Consider the following 26,157-nt stretch of genomic DNA (forward strand, 5'->3'; position numbering starts at 1 on the left):
TAACAGTCACAGTTGAAATATAGAAAATGCAGTAACCAATTTGTGCAGTTCCAAGCAATAGTAACAATTAGTCAACTTGTGTCAATGATGTGGACATTGCAAATTAGCCAGGCCAACAGGAATAGCTCTCATGTTCTTCTTTGACATAGTACCATGAGACATTTGAAGTTGTCCTGAGGAGACTCAGGGCTTCAGTTAAACATCCAAACTGTAAGTCAGCACCTCTGATGGTGCAGTGATTCTCAGTATTAAACTAAAGAGCCAAAATAGACAACTTTGGTCATGTCCCTAGAGTGGGACTATGGAACCTACACCCCCTGACACTGAGGTAAGTGTGTGACTACTGAATCATTGCAGGCACAGTTTTATGTAAACTAGTGTTGATGATAAAGTGACTTGCATCTACACTAATCCCTCTAGGTGAGCAGTGTGGACACTTTACACGCCACTTTCTTGATTATTGCAATGTACCAAAAATACACTTAATTGTCTTTTCTAATGTCTGTACCAGGCTGTGCCTAAAGAGGGCGCAATGATATTAGAATTTCTTTGACAAAACTGTGTAGATTAGGGTTGAAAATCCTGGAACTTTAATTTTTGCTTTTCCACCTTAAAATGACAAGTTGCTTCTAGTAAGAAAATGATGATCAAATGGCTTGTAACATAAAAATATTTTGTTGCTTCATAATGTGTTGCTAAACACAAACCATCTCATACACTTAATTAATTAGGCGGTACAACTGTTTTGGAGGCAACCAATGAGAAAAGCCTATTACGCACTTTGATATTTCCTGTTAGACTTTTCCTGGCCCTTTGTCAAGTCACTGACACAGAATATGCACCCTCCCTCAATATATCCCACTATCACCTTGAATATAGAGTGAAATCATACCTATTCAAACCAGCTGCCTGCTCCACCTTCCTTCATGCCTTCATTGTTTTTGTTCATTCCTCCATCTATTGTTTCTCACAAGCGTTCCCTCGGAGACATTTGTCATTTGTGGGTATCGAGGAGTGGTTATTGCATGGTTTTGGTGGTGCCAACTTCTGTTTGCGACGTGTGGCCAACTTGTCAAAAGTGTTCAACATTCATTTTTTCCAAATAGCAAATCAATGCAACTGCAAATGAGAGGTTTACGCTTACAGAATAAATTGGACTCTTCTGTCCAATCCCTTCTGAGTAATTCACATTCTTAGTGTTGTCAATTCAAAAAGATATTGAAAAATCTACATTTCCATGGGGTTTCCACTGTGTTCACCTTTTTGAAGTTCCTATTCCCTTGAAGAACCTGGGTGTCTCTTCCCCTATTTGCTGTCCCAGTAGTCAACCTAGGCATTGCCAGAGCACTCCCTCCAAATTAATATCCTATTAATGGCATAATTCACTTCATTAATATTCAGCTTCATTTCTGACCAATTTGTACTGATAAGCAAACAAAGACCAAAGAGAAATGAACAATACAGCGTAGGAACAGGCCCTTCAGCCCTCCAAGCCTGCACTGACACATTTTGCCCTTCCATACTAAAACCATCTTCACTTACAGGATCCATATCCTTGTATTCCCTTCCTATTCATGTATTCATCCAAGCACTTCCAGAACGCTGCTATTGTGTCTGCTTCCACCACCTCCTCCGGCACCACATGCCAGTCACTCACCACCCTTTGTGTGAAAAACTTGCTTTGCACATCTCTTTTAAACTTCCCCTGCCCCCAGCCTTGAACCTGTGTCCCCTAGTAATTGACCACTTCACCGCAGGCAAAAGCCTCATACTATCCACTATAATGATTGCCATTCACAATCCTACAAACTTCTATTAGGTCGCTGCTCAGCTTCCTGTGTTCTAGTGAAAACAAACCCAGTCTATCCAAGATAATAAAATGTGAGGCTGGATGAACACAGCAGGCCAAGCAGCATCTCAGGAGCACAAAAGCTGATGTTTCGGGCCTAGACCCTTCATCTAGGCCCGAAACGTCAGCTTTTGTGCTCCTGAGATGCTGCTGGGCCTGCTGTATTCATCCAGCCTCACATTTTATTATCTTGGAATTCTCCAGCATCTGCAGTTCCCATTATCCCCAGTCTATCCAACCTTTCTTCATAGCTAAATTCTCCATACCGGGCAACATCCTGGTAAACCTTTTCTGTACCCTCTCCAACATACCTGTATCCTTCTGGTAGTATGGTGACCAAAACTGTATGCAATATTCCAAATGTGACCTAACTAAAGTTCTATAAAGCTGTAGCATAACTTGTATATCCACTTGCAACGAAAGCAAGCATGCCAGGCCTTTTTCACTACCTTATCCACCTGCATTGCCACTTTCAGTGATCTGTGGACTAGCACATATCCCTCTGCATACAATACTCCTAAGGGTTCTGCCATTCACTGTATAATTTCCACCTATGCTTGACCTTCCAAAATGCATCACCTCATATTTTTCCAGATTACACTCCATCTGCCATTTTTCTGCCCATGCCTCCAACTGATCTATATCCTGCTGCATCCTCTGACAGCCCTCCTCACTATCCACAACTCCACTAATCTTTGTATTGCCTGCAAACATACAAATTGGACCAGCTACATATTCCTCCAAATCATTTTTGCAAACCACAAACAGCAGATGTTCCAGCACTGATCCCAGTGGAACACCACTAGTTACACCCTCCATTCTGAAAAACACCCTTCCAATGCTACCCTCTGCCTCCTATGACAAAGCCAGCTCTGTATCCATCTTGCCAGTTCTCCCCAATACCATGTGACTTCACCTTTCGTACCAGTCTGCCATGAGGCATCTTGTCAAAGAATTCACTGAAGTCCATGTAGACAATATCAAAAACTATTCCCTCATCAATCATCTCCTTCACTTCCTCAAAAAACTTGATTGAGTTAGTGAGGCATGACCTCTCCCACACAAAACCAGGCTGTTTATCGCTAATAAGTCCATTTGCTTCGAAATGCATATAGATCTTGTCCCTGAGAAACTTTTCCAATAATTTCCCTACCACCACCATGAGACTCACAGGCCTGTAATTTCCAGGATTATCCCTGCTACCCTTGTTAAACAATAAGATAATATTGGCTCTTCTCCAGTCTTCTGGGATCTTAGTGGCCAAAGAGGATGCAAAGATGTCTGTCAATGCTCCAGCAATTTATTGTCTTGTCTCCCTCGATATTCTGGGATAGATCCCATCAGGTGCTCAGGACTTATCTATCTTAAAACTTTTAATGATGGATCAAACTTTTCTTTTTTACTGGCAAGTTGGCTTAGAAACATGACTCTCCTTTCCCTGAAATCATCCTCCTTCTCTTTGGTGAATACCAAAATAAAGTATTAATTTTGGACATCACCTACCTCTTTTGATTCCACATATAGATTCCCCACTCTGGCCTTGATTGGACCAACCCTTTCCGTGGCTTCCCTTTTGCTTTTTACGTACATATAAAAAGCCTTAGGATTCTCCCTAATCTTTTTTGCTAATGACTTTTCATGACCCCTTTTAGCCCTTCTAATTCCTTGTTTAAGTTCTTCCCAGCTTTCCTTACATACTACAAGGACTTCTTCAGTTTGCAACTTCCCAGACCTTACATATGCTTCCTTTCTCTTTCTGACCAATGTCACAACATCCCTGGTTATCCCAGGTTTATGTAACTTACCGTACCTAGCCCGCATTCTCCTACGAACATGTCACTCCTGAACTATTATCAACTGTTGTTTGGAATACTCCAACATATCCAATGCAGGTCTACCCTCAAACAGCTGCCTCCAAGCAAAGCTCTCCAATTTCTGTATAATACTGTTGTAGTTTTCCTTCCCCCAATTTAAAGCCTTCACCCAAGGGCTGCATTATCCCTATCCATGAGTATCTTAAAACTCACAGTATTATAGTCACTACTCCTGAAATGCTCCCCCACAGAAACTTCACTCACCTGGCCAGACTCATTTCCCAAAACCAGGCCCAGTGTAATCCTTTCCCTGGTTGGACTATTTCCATATTGTGTCAAGTGTCCCTCCTGAATAGTCCTTACAAATTCTGCCCTCTAAGCCCCTAGCATCTAGTGAGTCGCAGTCAGTATAGGGGGAAGTTAAAATCACCCAATGCAACAACCCTACTGTTTTACATCCTTTCAAAATCTGTCTACTTCCCTTTCTATCACACCTGAAATATCTAAAACCTGGGACATTGACCTGTCAATCCTCTCCCTCTTTCAGCCAAGCCTTTGAAATCGCAGTAATGTCATAGCTCTAAGTAATTACCAAAGCTCGAAGCTCATCAAGCTAGATGTTGAGAATTCTCATAATGGAAGTCAGAGAAGTCCTTGATGGCTACATCTCACTGCTGGCTGTAAAGAGCGTCCCTCAGCACCAAACAGCATCTCAGAGCATGATCCATGGACACTAGCTAGACACAGCCGTCATCCACAGACATTAGCATCTGACATTTGTATATCCTCCATAATTGTCTTGGCACCTTTCCAATCAACTTGTAGAACCCTTAGGAAGCTACAATTCATTGCGCTCCAGCAACTGCCCAGAGAAAGCTGCTATGAGGATTCTTTATGCACACAAATAGGCACCCTGTTCATGATTGGACCATGCTACATATCAAGGCTGCTGAATTACTCTCTTTTTATTCACTCATTTATTGCCTACCTGAATGTTCACAGGATCCCTGCTTAGTTTTGCCTTGCCTTGCTTTGCCATACTATGCCAATTCGTGCAATCACACAACAACAGCTTGCCCTGCTGGTTAGGTATCTTCAGCAAAGGGGCATACGTATTGCTGTACAACAATGTGCTACATCAAACTTATGTCTGTGCCATGTGTCACCAGCCACTTTTGAGTAGAGGTTAGAGACATCCACTGGTATCTGCAAGTCAAAAGAGAGAGAGAGAGTGCATAATGGCCAATGGCATGATTGGTATGTAATAACTAACAATGACAGTGTGGTTATTGTGACAGTTGCTGTGGCATGAAGAATGGTACCTAATTGATTGGTGTGACTTGGATGTCATTTTTCCTTTCTCTCTCAACTTTTCAGCCTATAACTATACGTTTTTTAAGTTTTCCCCTTGCTCATCACGTATTTTAACTTATCCACAGAACGTCTAATGTTCTTTTGCTTTGTAACAGACTATTTCTACTCTTCATTGGTACCTGATGCAATCTGCAAACACTGATGGGACTAATTTTCCAGATCCATAACCATTTAGCTTTTAGTTCACACTTGCTTATGTGCTTCTCTTACCAGGTCTGAAGTATTTTTTTTCCTTGACTGTAGATTGTGCCTTGTTGAAACTTGCCACGAGTTTGTCTCCTGCAGTATACTTAATTGTTCAGGTCCTTGTGATGCAGACTATCTGCCCAAGTTACTCTTAAAAATTTAACTTGAAATTTCTGTCATCTGCACAGCTAAATCAAATTCGAATCCACATTGCTGCTTACCATTTCATGCAATTCCAACTATTTCCAACATGAGCTTAGGTTGATTTCTGTTACCATCCCTTTTTCTGATGGGCCGTAGGCCCTACTTGGTCTCACATGGTAGAAGAAAAAGACTAAATGTACAATGAGAAGACGTTCTTTTCTTAAACAAGATGTAGTTTGTTGCAATGGTAACAATCAGATATAAATTAATTAATTGTGATAGACATTGGTACTAAGACTATTGGTAGATGTAAAATTACTCTTTGAGTAGCTATTATATTTTGCCTTTCCTCACACAAGTCCTGGTGGCATTATCAGATTAATTGGAGCATGATGCTACAGTCACGGAGGATCCCAGCGGACTGGAAAATCGCTAACATGACACCCCTGTTTAAAAAGGGAGTAAGGCAAAAGATGGAAAATTACAGGCCGATTAGCCTAACCTCGGTCGTGGGTAAGATTTTGGAGTCCATTGTAATGGGTGAAATTTCTGAAGACTTGCAAGTGTATAGTAAAATAGGGCAAAGTCAGCATGATTTCATCACGGGGAGGTCATGCCTGACAAATCTGCCAAAATTCTTTGAGGAAGTAACAAACAGGTGAGACCAAGGAGAGCCAATGCATGTTATCTACCTGGACTTCAAGAAGGCCTTTGATAAGGTGCCACACAGGAGGCTGCTGAGTAAAATAAGGGCCCATGGTGTTAGAGGCAATGTGCTAGCATGAATAGAAGATTGGCTGTCTGGCAGAAAGCAAAGAATGGGGATAAAGGGGTCTTTCTCAGAATGGCAGCTGGTGACAAGTGGTGTTCTATAAGGGTCAGTGTTCAGACCACAACTTTTCACTTTGTACATTAATGACCTAGATGAAGAAACTGTGGACATTCTGGCTAAGTGTGCAGATGATACAAAGATAGGTGGAGGGACAAGGTGGAGGTGGCGAGACTGCAAGAGAGTTTGGACAGGTTAGGAGAGTGGGAAAAGAAATGGCAGATGGAGTACAATGTGGGAAAGTTTGAGGTCATGCACTTTGGTAAGAATAAAAGCATGGACGATCTTCTAAATGGGGATAAAATTCAGAAGTCTGAAGTGCAAAGTGACTTGGGAGTTCTATTCCAGGAGTCTCTCAAGGTAAACTTGCAGGTTGAGTCAGTATCAGGAAGGCAAATGCAATGTTGGCATTTATTTTGAGAAGACTTGAATATAAAAGAAGGGATGTACTACTGAGGCTTTATAAGGCTCTGGTCAGGCCACATTTGGAGTATTATGTGCAGTTTTGGGCCCCATATCTCAGGAAGGATGTACTGGCCTTGGAGCAGGTTCGGAGGAGGTTCATGAGAATGGTCCCAGGAATGGAAAGCTTAACAAATGAGGAACGTTCGAGGACTCTGGGACTATCTCCATTGGAGTTTAGAAGGATGAGGGGGGATCTAATTGAAACTTTCAGAATACTGAATGGCCTGGACAGCGTGGCTGTAGGGAAGCTGCTTCCATTGGTGGGAGAGTCTAGGACCCAAGGCCATAGCCTTAGAGTAAAGGGAAGACCTTTTAGAACAGAGATAAGGAGAAACTTCTTCAGCCAAAGAGTGGTTATTCTATGGAATTCACTGCCACAGAAGGCTGTGGAGGCCAGGTCATTGAGTACATTTAGGACTGAGATAGATAGGTTCTTGATTATCAAGGGGATCAAGGGTTATGGGGAGAAAGCAGGAAAATGGGATTGAGGAACTTATCAGCCATGATTGAAAGGCAGAGCAGACACGATGGGCTGAATGGCCTAATTTCTGCTCCTATGTCTTACGGTCTTAATGCAGTATCCAGCATTAACATTTTCAGAATCATTACCTTGTGCATCAAGCTTTAATTCCACCGCCACCTTGTATCTTATCATGTTGCAATCCCCAATGAAAATAAGTATGCCAAGATGGAGTTAGGTCAGGCTTTGCTGTGATGCTCCCTTTAGCAGAAAAGCTCATTCTTAAGTTCACTTAGAGTAAGTAACACCAGGGGGATAGGCAGTATCTGTGAAATTTGTGGAAAATAGTGTAAAAAGTTCCAACCAGGAGCCAATGGATTCAAGAAGGGAGAGAAAGGAGTCGGGACAGGGGATCCAAGCTGTCTTGTTAATGGCTTATTTATGCTGCAGTTAAGATCATAGAAAATCGTGCATTACACAGTTTCTTTTAGTTTAGACAGGGCTTAATTCAATCAGATTGATTGTAAAGTTGTTTCACTGCCTGATAACCTCTTCATCTCCAACTGCCGTCGAGACATTAACCGCCTCAACCTCTCCACCCCTCTCACCCACTCCAACCTCTCCCCCGCAGAACGGGCAGCCCTCCGCTCCCTCCACTCCAACCCCAACCTCACCATCAAACCTGCAGACAAGGGTGGCGCAGTGGTAGTATGGCGCACTGACCTCTACATCGCCGAGGCCAGACGCCAACTCTCCGACACCACCTCCTACCGCCCCCTCGATCATGACCCCACACCCGAGCACCAAACCATCATCTCCAACACCATTCACGACCTCATCACCTCAGGGGACCTCCCACCCACAGCCTCCAACCTCATTGTTCCCCAACCCCGCACGGCCCGTTTCTATCTCCTTCCCAAAATCCACAAACCTGCCTGCCCTGGTCGACCCATCGTCTCAGCCTGCTCCTGCCCCACCGAACTCATCTCCACCTATCTGGACTCCATTTTCTCCCCTTTGGTCCAGGAACTCCCCACCTACGTCCGTGACACCACCCACGCCCTCCACCCCCTCCAGGACTTCCAATTCCCTGGCCCCCAACACCTCATATTCACCATGGATGTCCAGTCCCTATACACCTGCATTCCGCATGCAGATGGCCTCAAGGCCCTCCGCTCCTTCCTGTCCCACAGGCCCGACCAGTCCCCATCCACCGACACTCTCATCCGCCTAGCTGAACTCGTCCTCACCCTCAACAACTTCTGTTTTGACTCCTCCCACTTCCTACAGACTAAGGGGGTGGCCATGGGCACCCGCATGGGCCCCAGCTATGCCTGCCTCTTTGTAGGTTACGTGGAACGGTCCCTCTTCCGCACCTACACAGGCCCCAAACACCACCTCTTCCTCCAGTACATTGATGACTGTATCGGCGCCGCCTCTTGCTCCCCAGAGGAGCTCGAACAGTTTATCCACTTCACCAACACCTTCCACCCCAACCTTCAGTTCACCTGGGCCATCTCCAGCACATCCCTCACCTTCCTGGACCTCTCAGTCTCCATCTCAGGCAACCAGCTTGTAACTGATGTCCATTTCAAGCCCACCGACTCCCACAGCTACCTAGAATACACCTCCTCCCACCCACCCTCCTGCAAAAATTCCATCCCCTATTCCCAATTCCTCCGCCTCCGCCGCATCTGCTCCCACGATAAGACATTCCACTCCCGCACATCCCAGATGTCCAAGTTCTTTAAGGACCGCAACTTTCCCCCCACAGTGATCGAGAACACCCTTGACCGCGTCTCCCGTATTGCCCGCAACACATTCCTCACACCCCAGCCCGCCACAACCGCCCAAAGACGATCCCCCTCGTTCTCACACACCACCCTACCAACCTCCGGATACAACGCACCATCCTCCGACACTTCCGCCATTTACAATCCGACCCCACCACCCAAGACATTTTTCCATCCCCACCCCTGTCTGCTTTCCGGAGAGACCACTCTCTCCATGACTCCCTTGTTTGCTCCACACTGCCCTCCAACCCCACCACACCCGGCACCTTCCCCTGCAACTGCAGGAAGTGCTACACTTGCCCCCACACCTCCTCCCTCACCCCTATCCCAGGCCCCAAGATGACATTCCACATTAAGCAGAGGTTCACCTGCACATCTGCCAATGTGGTATACTGCATCCACTGTACCCGGTGCGGCTTCCTCTACATTGGGAAAACCAAGCGGAGGCTTGGAGACCGCTTTGCAGAACACCTCCGCTCAGTTCGCAACAAACAACTGCACCTCCCAGTCGCAAACCATTTCCACTCCCCCTCCCATTCTCTAGATGACATGTCCATCATGGGCCTCCTGCACTGCCACAATGATGCCACCCGAAGGTTGCAGGAACAGCAACTCATATTCCACCTGGGAACCCTGCAGCCTAATGGTATCAATGTGGACTTCACCAGTTTCAAAATCTCCCCTTCCCCTACTGCATCCCTAAACCAGCCCAGTTCGTCCCCTCCCCCCACTGCACCACACAACCAGCCCAGCTCTTCCCCTCCACCCACTGCATCCCAAAACCAGTCCAAACTGTCTCTGCCTCCCTAACCGGTTCTTCCTCTCACCCATCCCTTCCTCCCACCCCAAGCCACACCCCCATCTACCTACTAACCTCATCCCACCTCCTTGACCTGTCCGTCTTCCCTGGACTGACCTATCCCCTCCCTACCTCCCCACCTACACCCTCTCCACCTATCTTCTTTACTCTCCATCTTCGGTCCTCCTCCCCCTCTCTCCCTATTTATTCCAGAACCCTCTCCCCATCCCCCTCTCTGATGAAGGGTCTAGGCCCGAAACGTCAGCTTTTGTGCTCCTGAGATGCTGCTTGGCCTGCTGTGTTCATCCAGCCTCACATTTTATTATTTTGGAATTCTCCAGCATCTGCAGTTCCCATTATCTCTGATCCCTCTCTCAACTGACTATTTGTTCCTGATTATCAGCAGTTAATTTCTCTAGAGCTACCCATTTTAACAGGCCACAGTGGTATTTGCAGTGGTGACTGAAAATACTGAACTGAGGTCTGCAGTGGACGCAGGGCTGATACATAATCAACCCTGTGGGGGTTGTGCGGTAACAGCACTATGCCTGTCTCCTAGCAAGCAGGAAATGAAAAGTAAAGTAAGTACATCCATCTTCAAAACAGATTTTTGTTCACAATGGTAACAGAATTTCAAGGCAAGGTGCCATTACAAATAACCTCCAGTCTCCCACAGATCACTCTTCAGACACTTGTAGTGTTCCAGATCAGGCACTTCGATGTACAACTTGGTAAATTATGCATGTTTAATGAAGAAGGTTTACCAATAATTACTGGCACCATTTCGAGAGGATGTATGATGCAAAAGTGGACAATATCGGTGCTTACTAAGTTTCACAAAAGAACCTCTGCTGGTTCATTTAGACGCTGATAAACTTTTGCTGGTTTTTGCTTGCACAGTTTGAAGATTTCTGTGATCACTTCAGGAACATGGAAATTATGCTGTGGTCAGACACTGAGACAACTGCAGGTGCCGGTAATATTCAATTTCTGAGCTTGCCATTCTTGTGAGTGTTGTATAAGTTATGGCCCTAGCTATGTTTGCATCGTGGCAATTGGGGTCACTGAGCAGAGATGATGGAAGAATATTAGAATGGTAGGGGCTGGAATATTGAGGTGTTTGAGCTGGGTTGGTTGTACATTATGTGGACTGAGTCTGTCGCTTGTAGTCTCAGAAGCAAGAGAAAGCGTGCAAAGACTGGACACGTGTTGATTGAGGTGAGCAGAGGGTCTTGCATTGCTCATCGTATCCTCCCCAGGTAAGATATTTCAAATATTCTTGTTTATGAAGCCATATACATTGAGCCCTGTAAGGTCAGACATGGTGATAAGATGCTCTCACTTTTAAGTCAAAAAATTGGTTCTAGCCATATTCCAAAGATTTGTGCTGACATTGCCCTATGCAATCCTGTCAGGAGCATCAGCTGTCAGATGTGACATTAAACCAAGTCTTCAACCTCTCTCTCAGAAAGGCATATAAGATTTTGGAAGCATTATGTTTGTTCCATTATTGTTTGTGGGACCATGTAAAGGACAAATATTTTTGCCACAATTCCTGCATTACCCTTGAGAAGTATTCCAATGGCTGCAAAATACCTTTAACATGCTGAGGCTATGGCAAGTGCTGCCTCACAGTTCCCATTCCACACTTCCATCCTGCCAGTATACAATTGTTGCAAACCTACATCAAAATGTCTGCGTATGTGCACTCGGCCCATGCTATCACACAACACAACTGTTTCTGATACCTTTCCAGTCAGCAGGTGGTAGAAGTATCAGCAAGCTAGTCCTTATTATACAGCAGGTAAGCCTATAGGTGGTGACAAGTTACACTTGTATAGCTTCCTATAGCATCTTTCAGAATCATTCCATGGAAAAGGGGCATTTTTTTAAGGCGTAGTCACTGTTTATGTGTGTAACTGCAACATTCAGTTCGAGTACTTGCACAAGGTAATAGCTGGTTCATTTGGGTTGGGCAGTGTTGGTTAAGCAAAGATCCAATCTTTTCAGTAATATGGCAAACCTCAATGAAACAAACAATTCCACAGCACAGAGATAAGGGTCTAGGCCCGAAACGTCAGCTTTTGTGCTCCTGAGATACTGCTTGGCCTGCTGCGTTCACCCAGCTTCACACTTTGTTATCTTGAATTCCACAGCACACCCATTTTTTTGGCTAAATTGATTGCTCATAGACATCACATTTACTTGCATTTGCTATGGTTACAGTCCTCCTGGAGAGGTTTGCAGCACTGTGCATATAACAAGCTAAGGAGGGATCAAATAAATTAATGTTTCATATTTCATAATAACACATTTTCAAAATCTACTGGATTCAATTATTTCTAACTATCATGGCCCTAAATCTGATCCCCAAAAGGAATGAGCTAATACATAATTTAAGTTTAATAGATCACAGCAAAATGCCTGTTCGAGACAATTGCAATTTACCTGGTTAATGGGAAATCTGGGCCTACCAGGTTTCCCAGAGTGCTTTGATCTGAGAAGCAATTGATGAGAGGGCGCCTGCAAATTTTGCTCCACTGGCAAGTGCTCCCTTTGGTCGTTAGCTCGTTTTGTCTTGTCTCAACAGAAAAAGCACACAAACAATATTGTTCACTCACTAGTTTAAATTATCATGAGATCTCAATTGTGCCAGTGGTCCCCTGCATTTAGAACGATTGCAAATTTTAGAACTGAGAGACCAATATTTTGCTTCTACTTTGATAATTAATTTCGATGAGTTTTAGTTTAATTTTGTTTTAAGTTGTTTAGGGTGAAATATAGAATTTCTTTACTTTTGTACAAAATTTCATGGCACACTTGGGCTGTTCTCAGGACATACCAGTGTGCTCCAGAACACTGGTTGAAAACCTGTGTTATAAAGCCCTGTCTCCATCTTAATAGGGTATCTTGCAGCATGACATGTTGAGGGAAGACCGCAACAGTTTGTAACAGAATTGCTCAGTACAAAACAGACACACAGTGCCTGTGATTGGAATATACATGTGACACCGGTACCTGTAATAAAAGCCCATTGAATCTTTCAGCAATGCATTACCATATCTTCTTCTTATGTTACGTGAGCTTACATAAATACTGACTCACCAGGTACAACTGTGCTGTTGAAGGTAAAAAGTCCCCCTCTACAGCTACTCCAGATCATGAGAGCAGAATAAATCATTTGAAGGTTGGTGATTCTCGAGAATTTAGTCACTGGGAGACAGCTCATATCAATACAACAAATAGGGTTGACCTGTTGCAAGGGTGGTCTGTATGGCAGTCTGGTAATAAAGGAAGGTTCCCATGTATCTGAACTATCACACTTGTTTCTATTTTCCTTCCTTCCTATGCAGTCTGAGAAGTAAATGCTTCATATTGAACCGTTGGCTTTATTAATATAGGCATTGAATACAGAGGAAAATGTTTATGAACAATTACGTTTCTGCTGAAGCATTGTGTTCAACTCTCAGCATCACATTTTAGGAATGATGTCAAGTTCTTGAAGTGTTGGTGCTCGATGAATCTGCTGCTTTTGTCCTAGGTGGCAGGGGTCATGGGTTTGGCAGATGATGTTAAAGGAAACTTGGTGAATTACTGTAACACATTTGTATATGATAGACGGCTGTTCCTGTGCATCAGTGATAAAGGGAGTGAATATTTAGTAGTGATTGGGTCCCAGTCATGCAGCTTTGTTCTAGATTGTGTTGAGCTTCTTGAACATTTTTGGAGCTATACTGATCTAAATGAGTAAAGAGCACTCCATCACACTTCTCACTTATGCTTTTAGATGGTGGGCTAGCTCTGGAGTGTCAGGAGGTGAGTTATTGACAGAGTTCTGGTAACTGAGGAACGAGGGCTTTAATAAACTGGGAAAGTAGTGGACAAATACATTTCAATGCAACTAATCTGTAGGAAGAATGGGAAGGTGGAGTAGAGAAGCAAAGTGATCTTGGAATACAAATGTACAAAGCGTTGTGCCACAGGCTAGTGAGCCCAGACTTTGCTGTGCTCTGGCCACCACAGTATCTATTTAGAGATAGCAAAGTGTGGGGCTGGATGAACACAGCAGGCCAAGCAGCATCTTAGGAGCACAAAAGCTGACATTTCAGGCCTAGACCCTTCATTTTTCTGATGAAGGGTCTAGGCCCAAAACATCAGCTTTTGTGCTCCCAAGATGCTGCTTGGCCTGCTGTGTTCATCCAGCTCCACACTTTGTTATCTTGGATTCTCCAGCATCTGCAGTTCCCATTATCTCTGATCACAGTATTTGTTCAGTTGGCCCAGTTTGGTGTCTGGTCGTTAGTAACCCCTGAGATGTTGATGATGAGGAATTCAGTGACAGTAATGCTGCTGAATTTCAAGACAAGATTATTAGTATCTCTCTTGATGGAGATGGTTCCGCTTATCATCATGAGATCAATTAATTGTTTTCCAGATATTCCTGCATATGACTACAGACTACTTTAGTATCTGAGGAGTCATAAAGTGGTGCTGAAAACTGCTCATTCATCTGCAAACATCACTTACACCCTATGATGGAGGGAAGGTCATTCATTAAGCAGCTGCAGGTATTGAGGCCAAAGGCATTACTGCGACAGTGTTCTGGGGGTGAGATGCTTGGCCCTCAACAGCCAGGCTATCCTTGTGCTCACTATGACTCCAACCAGTGCAATCTTTCTCATTGATTTCCATTTTTTTTCAATTTTGTTAGGGATCCTGATACCACAGTCTGTTAACTGATGCCTTGATGTCCAGGGCAGTCACACTTACGTCACCTCTTGTGTTCAACATTTGGTCCATGTTTGGACAAAGGCTGAGATGAGTCCAGAAGGACCCCTGGCAGAACACAAAGTGAACATCAAAAACAAAGCTATTGCAATGTAAGTACCAATAAAGGCATTGTAGTTGACATTTTCCATCACTTTCCAGATTGAGAGTAGATTGTTGGGGAAATAGTTGGCTGAACTGGACCTTTATCTCACTTCTTCTGGATAGCACTTACCTAGACAATTTTCCATATTGTTGGGTAAATCCTAGTGCTATAGCTGTACTGGTATCATTTGGCTAAAAGTGAGGCTAGAGTACAAACCTTCAGTACGACTGCTGGGATGTTGTCACAGCATACAGAAAATTTAGAATGTAGTCCCTCAACTCTGTCTTAATATCAAATGGTGTGACTAAAATTAGATGTAGACTGACATCAGTGAAACTGGAGACCTCAGCAAGAGGCTGAAATGAATAAGCCTCTCAGCAGCTCTAGCTGAAGATGAGTAAAAGTACTTTAGCCTTGATTTTTGTTCTGATTATGCTGGGCTCTACCAACAAATCACCCTTAACAGAATTAAAATACCAATTAACAAACTTGAGTGAAGAGAAACACAATGAGAGTTCAGTGACTAATCAGGTCACCAGCAGAAGCCACAAAACAACTACAGAGCCACGTATAAATAATAATGAAACAGTGCAGATGAAGGCCTTCATAACGTTGTGTCTGCTAGCAGAGCTGGCCAATTAGTTCCACTCTCTTGCTGTTACCTCCAAATCTTATTTTTTTTGCCCCAGACATTTATCCCATTCCCTTTTGCAAGTTACTATTGAACTTGCTTCCATCCCTGCAAAGGCTGCTACGCAACTGGGAGAGAGTTGCTCTGGGAGTCTTCATCATCGACTCTAGACACTGAATTGTCATAACATCACTTCAAATATGGGCAAGAAAACCTCCTGCTGATTACCTCCAACTGTATACATCCAACTATTACTAAGTAATCAGCCTCCTCCATGTTTAACACCAACTGGGAGAAGCACCAAAGTGGCAAAGGATGTGGACATCATTGGCTCAAACATCATTATTGCTCATCCCTAACTGAACTCAACAAGGTGGCAATGAACTGCCTTCTTGAGCCACTGCAGTCCGTGTGATATTGGTAAGCCTGTCTAGGAGGGGGTCCAAAACTTCGACCCAGCAACAGTAAAAGATTGATGGTGTAGTTCTACTTCAGAATGTTTGTTTAGCTCGGAGGGTAACTTGCAGGTGGTGGCGTTCCTATATATTGGCTGCCATTGTCATTCTAGATGGTAGATGAGTTCAAGAGATGCTGCTTTAGAAGCCTTGGTGAGTTATTACAGTGCTTGTAGATGGTGCACCCCGCTTCCATTGTACATCATCAATGGTTGAAGGAGTGAACATTGAAAGTGTTAGATTGGTAGTCAAAAAAGCAGTTTGCTTTGTTCTGAATGGTGTCAAGCTTCTTGTATTTTGTTGGAGCTATACTAATCCAGGAAAGTGAGGAATATTCCATTACACTTCTGACTTGTACCTTTATAGATGCTTTTCAGGAATGAGGTGGGTTACTCATCTCAGAATTTCCAGCCTCTGGCCTGCCATCATAGCTACAGTATTTATAATGCTTGTCCAATTCAATTTCTGGTCAAAGATGACCAAGATGTTGACAGCAGGAGATTCCGGGATGGGAATTCCATTCAACGCCAAGGAGGGATGGTTGAACTCTCTCTTTTTTGGAAATAGTCATTGACTGGCACTTGTCAGTGGCATGACTTGTTGTCTGCTACTTACCAACATAATGCCAAATGTTGTCCAGGATCTGTTGCACTGGAACATGGACTGCTTCAGCTGAGGAGTTGCAAATGGTGCTGAACATTGTGCAATTATAAGAAAATATTCACACCTCCAATTAAATATGATGAAGAAAATGTAATTGGTAAAGCAACTGATGATCAGTGGGCCTAGGACACTATCCTGCAAAATCAGGCTCACATAGTGCAGAGGCCTTAGTGCCAGGACATCTGTGTATGAGACCCAACTGCTCCAAAGGTGTGCAATAACATCTCTGAATGTCTTCCGTTGGTTAAAAATATCTGCCCTGAAAAGCTGGCCTGGGATCAAGTCCAACTTATGTCAAATATGTGTTGTCAATTAAAAATTTCTACCCCAGGTGCAGTGGTAATGCCCCTAACTCTGAGCTGGGAGGTCTGAATTAAATCCCACCCACTCCATCGGTGTGTACTAACATCACTGAGCAGGTTGATCAGAAAATATCTTCTGAAGTGATGTCCCGTGGCTGAGATGATTGATCTTCAACAACTACCGCTATCTTCTCTTCTGTCAATATGACTCCAATTAGCAACAAAAATTCCCTTGATTCCCATTCACTGTGATTGAACTAGGGCTCCTTGGTGTCACACTAGTGAAACGCTACCTTGATGCCAAGAGCAGTCACATTCACTTTCCCTCTTCAGTTCAGCTTTTTGTGTCCAAATTTGTACCAAGACTGTAGTGAGGCGAGATACTGAGTGGCCCTCACAGAATCTGAACTGAGTATCAGGGAGCAGGTTTTATTGAGCACATGGCTTGATGTATAGGGATATCAGGTTGGGATGGCATCTTCTGTGATAGCTGCTGCAAATTGCGTAGGCTGTTGACATCCACTGCCCAGCACCACAAGAAAATGTACACATTGAAAACAAAACCAGGGACAGGTTATATCCTGTGAATCAGAGGAGGAACAGGTTATGAAACCGGGAATAAGGAATGTGCCTAGGTCTGGGAAAATGATGAAGGGAAATGTGATCTGTAAGAATTAGAAGTTATATAGGAGTGGAAAAGTGAACAGAAACAATAATGCGATCAACTGTTCTGTTTAATACTGAATAATCATATAATCTAAATCATTTATTTGGATTTAATAATTGAAGCTTACTGCTGTGCATTCTGTCACAGTAAACACACTGATGCGGAATGCACGCACAGGCGTGACCACTAGCAATTCTTCTGCTGTGTTTCTAAAGGCCAGAACCTTTTGAACTCAGTGGCTGATGAGCATTGAATTTGCATTACCAGTTAGGAATAAAAACTGAATAACGTCACAATGGGATCACTAGTCAATCAGTTTGATTGTGTATTGCTATTTGTCTCACTGTGGTAGGGTCACTGTAGCAACTGGTTTTCCTGCAATGTGCTATATTCTTGCCACCAGCTCCCAGGGTGCGGCTCTCAGGCAGGCAATGGTGTTTGTAAGATAACTTTGCAAGGAATACTCAGGATGTCGGTGAAAAGACCTCTGCTTCCTTCTGGTAGTATTCTGCAGATTTACTTCAAGATTCCCACTAACTGTGTGACAGCTATGTAACAGGAATTAGTGGCAGTGGTACTGGCCACACTCAATTAAAAAGACTTACACTTGCCCAGAGATAATAAGGTGTACAGCTGGATGAACACAGCTGGCCGGGCAGCATCAGAGGAGCAGTAAAGCTGACGTTTTGGGTCTGGACCCATCTTCAGAAGTGCTTTACAGCTAATTAACTATCATTGAGCTATAGTCAGACTCCCACCACTCCAGCCTTGGGAGCCTCAAAGTGAAGCCCAGTGCTGTACAGAGGCAAGAGCTGGCATGGACTAAAGGCAAGGCCCACAATGTTATTCTGAACTTTTTAGTTCTTAATTTTCTAATTTTTCCTTAGAATTTATACTTAAGATGGCACTGTACGTGGTCACTTGTAAACTTTTCACAGTTCTCCAGTGAGTACATGTGACAATAAAGCTATATCAATTTAATACATGTGAAATTGTAGATAATAGAAAGAGACCAAGTATATATCCTTGGAGTCACCAGAGGTAGCCTATTGAATTAGATTAGATTCCCTACAGTGTGGAAACAGGCCCTTTGGGCCAACAAGCCCACACTGTCCCTTGAAGCATTCCACCCAGACCCATCCCCTATAACCCACACACCCCTGAACACTGCGGGCAATTTAGCATGGCCAATCCACCTAGCCTGCACATCTTTGGACTGTGGGAGGAAACCAGAGCATCCGGAGGAAACCCATGCAGACACGGGGAGAATGTGCAAACTCCGCACAGACAGTCGCCCGAGGCTGGAATCAAACCTGGGTCCCTGGCGCTGTGAGGCCACAGTGCTAACCACTAAGCCACTGGGCCGCCCAACTTAGGACTCTGTACAATAATTTGATTAGGATTCTGTACACCCACTGAATTAAGATTCTGTGTTCCTACTGAATTTGAAATCTATACTTCCATTGGCTCAGGCTTGCAGTTTTTGGTGAAGCAACTCAGCTCGCAGCTGACTAGGATTTCCATTTGAACCAGCGTATGCAGACTCAGTAGAATGCTTTCAGTTTTGTAGGAGTAGCAAAGACAAATGTTGATAGTATCAATAGTGAAACTACCTCAAAATATGGCTTGCTAAATTCGGAGAACATAGAACATTACAGCACAGTACAGGCGCTTCGGCCCTTGATGTTGCTCCGACCTGTGAAACCAATCTGCAGCCCATCTAACCTACACTATTCCATTATCATCCATATGTTGATCCAATGACCATTTAAATGCCCTTAAAGTTGGCGAGTTTATTACTGTTGCAGGCAGAGCATTCCAAGCCCTTGCTACTCTCTGAGTAAAGAACCTACCTCTGACATCTGCCCTGTATCTATCACCCCTCAATTTAAAGCTAGGTCCCCTCATGCTAGTCATCTCCATCCGAGGAAAGAGGCTCTCACTGTCCACCCTATCTAATCCTCTGATCATCTTGTATGTCTCTATTAGCTCACCTCTTAATCTTCTTCTCTCTAATGAAAACAGCCTCAAGTCCCTCAGCTTTTACTCATAAGACCTTCCCTCCGTACCAGACAACATCCTGGTAAATCTTCTGCGCACACTTTCCAAAGCTTCCACATCCTTCCTATAATGCGGCGACCAGAACTGTATGCAATTCTCCAAGTGTGGTCACACCAGAGTTTTGTACAGCTGTGACATGATCTCATGGTTCCGAAGCTCAATCCCTCTACCAATAAAACCTAACTCACCATATGCCTTCTTAACAACCTTATCAGCCTGGGTGGAAACTTTCAGGGATCTATGTACATGGACACCGAGATCTCTCTGCTCATCCACATGACCAAGAATCTTACCATTAGCCCAGCACTTTGATTCCTGTTACTCCTTCCAAAGTGAATCACCTCTCACTTTTTTGCATTAAACTCCATTTGCCACGTCTCAGCCCATCTCTGCAGCTTATCTATGTCCCTCTGTAACCCGCAACATCCTTCCGCACTATCCATAACTCCACCATAGGAGGAGCAATATATACAGAGGAATCAGAAATTTATTGAATTAGGAAATTGTTTGCCTGATGAATTTGAAATTAACAATACAATGAAGTCTGAAACTGTCCTCTATTGGTTTAAGAACAATTTCTAAATGACGAGAGGCTAGAAACAATGGATGGGCAGAGAGATGTGGAGATCCAGGTATAGATATCATGAAAATCTAGTTCTGGAATGGATGGTTGGACTTATGAGGAAAAGTTGGGTAAGCTAGTCTTGTGTCCACTAGAGTTCAGAAGAATAAGAGATAACTTGATTGAAACATATCAAATTCTGAAGAGTCTTAACAGGGTAGATGTGGAAAGGAGGTTTCCTCTTATTGGAGAATCAAGAACCAGGGATCACTGCTTAGAAATCAGTGACCATCCATTTAAAACAGCGATTAGGAGGTTTTTTTTTCTCAGGGGGTCATAAGAGAGAAAATTAATCTTGTCAAGAGTTTTTGGAATTTTCTTCCTGAAAAGATGTTGCTATCAGAATCCTTTATTTTTAAACGAAAAGACATTGAATAGTTCTTGTTAAGTGAGGTTGGAAGGTTTAACGGGGGCAAGTGGGAATGTGGATTTAAAGTTATAATCAGACCAAATAATAAAGTCCCAGATAACAAAGTGTGGAGCTGGATGAACACAGCAGGCCAAGCAGCATCTCAGGAGTACAAAAGCTGACGTTTCGGGCCTAGACCCTTCATCAGAGAGGAGGATGGGAGAAGGAACTGGAATAAATAGGGAGAGAGGGAGAGGCAGACCGAAGATGGAGAGAAAACAAGATAGGTAGAGAGGAGAGTATAGATGAGGAGGTAGGGAGGGGATAGGTCAGTCCTGGGAAGATGGACAGGTCAAGGAGGCGGGATGAGGTGGTAAGTAGGAAATGGAGGTGCGGCTTGAGGTGGGAGGAAGGGATGGGTGAGAGGAAGAACAGGTTAGGGAAGCAGAGACAGGCTGGGCTGGTTTTGGGATGCAGTGGGGGGAGGGGACGAGCTGGGCTAGCTTTGGGATGCAGTAGGGGAAGGGGAGATTTTGAAGTTTGTGAAGTCCACATTGATACCATTGGGCTGCAGGGTTCCCAAGCGGAATATGAGTTGCTGTTCCTGCAACCTTCGGGTGGCATCATTGTGGCACTGCAGGAGGCCCTGATGGACATGTCGTCTGAGGAATGGGAGGGGGAGTTGAAATGGTTCGCGACTGGGAGGTGCAGTTGTTTGTTGCGAACAGAGTGGAGTTGTTCTGCAAAGCGGTCCCCAAGCCTCCGCTTGGTTTCCCCAATGTAGAGGAAGCCACACCGGGTGCAATGGATAAAATAAACCACATTGGCAGATGTGCAGGTGAACATCTGCTTGATATGGATGGTCATGTTGGGGCCTGGGATGGGGGTGAGGGAGGAGGTGTGGGGGCAAGTGTAGCACTTCCTGTGGTGGCAGGGAAAGGTGGCGGGTGTGGTGGGGTTGGAGGGGAATGTGGAGTGGACAAGGGAGTCGTGGAGAGAGTGGTCTCTCCGGAAGGCAGACAAGGGTGGGGATAGAAAAATGTCTTGGGTGTTGGGGTCGGATTGTAGATGGCGGAAGTTTCGGAGGATGATATGTTGTATCTGGAGGTTGGTGGGGTGGTGTGGTGTGTGAAAACGAGGGGGATCCTCTGGGGGCGGTTGTGGTGGGGGCGGGGTGTGAGGGATGTGTTGTGGGAAATGCGGGAGACTGATGTCCATTTCAAACCCACTGACTCCCACAGCTACCTAGAATACACCTCCTCCCACCCACCCTCCTGCAAAAATTCCATCCCCTATTCCCAATTCCTCCGCCTCCGCCGCATCTGCTCCCCGGATGAGGCATTCCACTCCCGCACATCCCAGATGTCCACGTTCTTCCAGGACCGCAACTTTCCCCCCGCAGTGGTCGAGAACGCCCTTGACCACGTCTCCTGCATTTCCCGCAACACATCCCTCACACCCTGCCCCCGCCACAACCGCCCCCATCGGCTTAAGCTTTACTCCATTTTTAAAATTCCCATACACACACAATATTGTGAGTGGGGAAGGAAAAGAAGTCCATGAAGTTTTGGCGTAAGCCTGAGTCACAGATGATGCATTGTTTCCTTTCAGCTTTCTTTTGACCACTTCTGATTCTATGCTAATGATGCAAAGTTGTAGACACACTGATTTTCAGTCTTTCAAGTCACCGGGTGAGGATTCACCCTTTCAGTCCCTCTGACGGTACTTTCCCCCTTTTCCTTACAACAGTGGGTTTGCTTAATAAAATTTAGAGAAAGGTGAAGAAAAATGGCTAGCTACTGAACATTTTCTTTAACTCCTCCATACAGAATTGAGAGACAGATGATTTCTCAATGTAGGCTGGATATTTCTGCTTTGTTGTTCACACCCATTGCTGTAGCTACTGACCTAAAAACCAATCAAATTGTTGAGCCCTCCTGAGTCCACAACAAATCGCTCCAATTAAAAAGCCATTCAAAGGACTGTCACTGGGCAAAATTTTCTTGAACACTCATAGGCAGTGCGTTTCTATCCAAATTTCTTGTTCACTGCTAGGCTTAAGAAAAGTTACAGCTGACAATGTGTTGTAGGAAGTTGTTTTTAAAATGGAAAATATTTTCTCACATGGTTTCCTCGGTTTAAAGCAGTAATGTTTCAGAATTTTTATCTATAGTCCAAAAAACAGTGGCCCTTACTTGCATCTGCTAGTCACCATTCACAAGTGAAATTCTAAACCATTATGTTGGACTTGAAATGTTAACTCTATTTTTCTCCACTGGTGCTGCCAGGCCTGCTGAGTTTCTCCAGCAATCATTGTGTGTTTTCCTTCAGATTTCCAGCATCGACATTATTTTTGCTTTTGTTTAGAGAGTCAACTAGGGATGTAAACAGGTCAAGAGAGTGGGCATAATGTTGTCCAGTTTTGCAATAAGAATAGAAAAATGGTGTACAAGGATCTTAAAGAAATGGCTAGTGAGATAGTTAATGTGTTAATTTTAATTTTTCAAAAGTTCCTAGAATTAGCAATTGTAAAGTGAGCAAATGTAACTCCTTATTCAAAAATGAGGGGAAACAGAAAACACCAAACTCCAGACCTTTAGCTTAACACTTGTCATAGGGAAGATGTTGCAGAGCACTTAGACATGTTTAAGATGATCTGCCTAAGTCAAAATAGTTTTTAGAAAGTAATGTGTGATGTACTGCATTTAGATTTCTAGAAGACATTGAGAAGATGCCACATCAAAGGTTGCTGCAAAAATAAAATCTCCATGTATAGGGATAGAAAATTGTTTGGCTAACAGAAAGCAGATTATATGCATAAATAGATCACTTTCTGCTTGGCACTTCGTTACATGTGGTGTGCCACAGAAATGAATGCCAGGGCCTGTTTTTTTTTCACAGTTTACATACATGACTTGGATGAAGAGACCAAAGGTACAGTTGATACGTTTGCTGATGACACAAATTTAGGTAGGAAAGTAAGTCAAGAAGAGGACACAAGGAGCCAACTAAAATAGATAGGTTAAGTGAATGGGCAAAGATGTGACAAATGGAGTATAATGTGGGAAAATGTAAAATTGCCCTTTTTGGCCAAAATAATAAAAAAAAGCACATCGTTTTAATGGTCAGAAATTGCAAAGTTCTGAAATGCAAAGAAATCCTGTGCCCTAGTGTATAAGTCGCAAAAGGTTGGTTTGAAAATGAAGCAAGTAATTACGAAAATTACCAAAACCGCATAATTTATTGTGAGGAGAATTGAATACAAAAGTAGAGTTTATGCTTTGGGATATACAAAGCATTAGTGAGTACTCCATAGAATCTCCTTGTTTAAGAAAGTATATAAATGCATTGGAGGTGGTTCAGTGCTGATTTACTAGACTAATACTAGGAATGGAATGTTCTCTTGTGAGGAAAGGTTCGACAACCTAGATATGTGTTCACTGAACTTTAGAAGACTTAGAGGCAACTTGAATGAAATAGATAAGATCCCGTGGGCTTTTGATAGACATAGAACTGTTTTCCTCCTGTGGTTGAGCTAGAACTAGTGGTCACTGTTTAAAAATAAGGAATTATCCACTTAAAACAGAGTTAAAAAGAAGCTTTTTCTCACAGAGGGCAATAAATTTTTGGAAATGTCTTGAGTGCTTGAACATTTTTAAAGGCAGTGGTAAGCAAGGTAGTGAATAGTTAATAGGGAAAGGTGACAAAATGGAAGGATTGGTTCAGCCATGATCTCATTGAATGGTGGAACAGGCTCAAGATACCAAGTGATCCACTCCTGCGCTAATTTATAAATCTGTGCATGGAATTTTCTTCCTCTGAAGGCAGCGAAGGTTGTGCCTTTGATTTTATTCAAGGTTCAGTTAAAAAGACTTTTGATAGATAAAGCGGTCAAAGTTTAAAGAGTGCACACAGAAAAGTGAAGACCACAACGAGAACAGTCATGATTGTATTAATTGGGGGTACAGGTTTGATATGTCAAATGACCCACTCCAGCTTCTAAGTCCTACGCTCCTGTGCTCTAATGAGGACAAAACCAAATAAGGAATTGTGGGATATGTAGGTTTGGATTTTGGAGGTGATGACATCTTTAATACTGTGACTAAAAGGGTTAAATGATCAGGACAAAGCCTGTATTCTCTTGAGTATGGAAGATTAAGGTATTGTTTTGAGTGTTTAAGGTGATTAATTAAGGTGATTGAAAAGAATCTATTACAAGAAGATGTCACCTTAGTTTTAAAGCTAAGCCATACAGAATGCTATCAGAAAGCATAACTGGGGGTGGGAATCATGAATGCTTTCCCAAAAAAGCTGTTGAGGTGAAGAGTCAATTGAAAATGTCAAAACTGACAATGAAAGGTTTTGTTATGCGAGCCTATTAAGAACTAAATTGGGTGAATGAAGTTGATATAAAGATTAGACATGATCTAATTAAATGTTTCAAGGTGCCGGATGGGCTACTTTTTAATCTAGATTTTAACTGTCATTTTCATTTCCAAATACTTCATTCCTATATCAGCATTTGTGATAGGATGCAATTACTATGTAAGTGCACTCTTTATCCTGGGATGTGACATGCTGCGCTTGACACAATCAAGTCCTACAATTATTGTTACAGCACCGCAATATTAGGTCTCTCAGCTGCCAGGTTCTGTACGTGCCTCTTTCTGGAATTTCTTATGCCTGAACAGGTAATGTAGAATGAGGTTCTGTGATGAACATTTCAATCAGCTCTGGCTCCCCAGGGTGCAGACGGCAAGTGGAACCCCTGCATACCCTGCTCATTAGTGTTTGAAATTAATTTGGTTGAAAGAACCTCATGCATTAGAAAGAAGCTTATCATGTTGCTGAGCTTTTATCCTGTAGCAATTGAGGAGATGATATTTTTGGCACCTAAACTAGGGTCAGGAATAACTGCATCTTTGTCTTCTGCCAACCGTTTGCATCTGTCACTATCAAGCTGTACAAACAATGTAAAGGGCACTGAATATGGGCACAAAGGGGAGTGCATTGCTCCAGTTATTTTAACGAACCAACCATAGCAGTATAATCAGAATTGTCACACATGTCAGATATTATTTGTGTTAGAAAGCACTTTCATCAATAAGAGAAAATCTGATGAGACAGCAGGCCAGTGTGGAACATGTTTTATGGGTTGTCACTCACACAGATGTGTAGTTAGGACCAGCAACGCTTCACAACTGTTATGGAGTCTACAGGAAATAAAGATTAAACTCTACGAACTGCTGTGAACAGCCCAGAAGATAGATAACAGAAGTGTTTATTACAGAAGGTGTTTTCATTTTCTTTGAGCATCTGTACTTACTATTCTCTTGCACTACTGTTAGCAAATATGCACATTGCATGCAACTTGCATTTATAGAGCATCTTTAACAAAGTAACGTCTTTCAATATACTTCACTGAAGAGTTATTCTTTTGAAGAAGAAGAAAGGTCCCAATCCAAAATGTCAACTTTCCTGCTTCTCTGATGTTGCCTGGCCTGCTGTGTCCCTCCAGCTCCACACAGGGTTGTATGCTGTAGTGGTCGATGTTGTCCTGAAGTTTGGGTAGTTTGCTGCGAACAATGGTCTGTTAAAGGTTTGGCAGCTGTTTGAAGGTGAGAAGTGGAGGCAAAAGGAAGATCTTGATGAGGTGCTCAGTGTCATTGACGATGTGTTGAAAGCTATGAAGAACATGGCATAGTTTCTCCACTCCCAGGAAGTACTCAACGATGAAGGGTACCCTATTGGCAAGTTGAGATTATCACTATACTAAGCATTAGACATGTCAGTACTCTGAATTTAGGCCCTATCAATATTT

General features: G+C 43.4%; 1 protein-coding gene across 2 annotated transcripts in view; it reads left to right on the forward strand.

Annotated features, from left to right (window-relative positions):
- smpd3 (sphingomyelin phosphodiesterase 3) overlaps positions 1 to 26,157 on the forward strand; it is a 269,535-nt gene that overhangs the window by 144,084 nt on the left and 99,294 nt on the right. Inside the window, exon 1 of one of the 2 annotated variants that reach the window (XM_048546418.2) lies at positions 14,481 to 14,593. The exons of the other annotated variant lie outside the window; for it this stretch is intronic. The gene's annotated coding sequence lies outside the window, so the exon portion shown is untranslated. Of the gene's footprint in view, positions 1 to 14,480; positions 14,594 to 26,157 lie in introns of those variants that run through there. 2 annotated transcript variants of the gene reach the window in all.

Source organism: Stegostoma tigrinum, chromosome 16, assembly GCF_030684315.1.
Source record: "Stegostoma tigrinum isolate sSteTig4 chromosome 16, sSteTig4.hap1, whole genome shotgun sequence".
NCBI classification, from domain to species: Eukaryota; Metazoa; Chordata; class Chondrichthyes; order Orectolobiformes; family Stegostomatidae; genus Stegostoma; species Stegostoma tigrinum.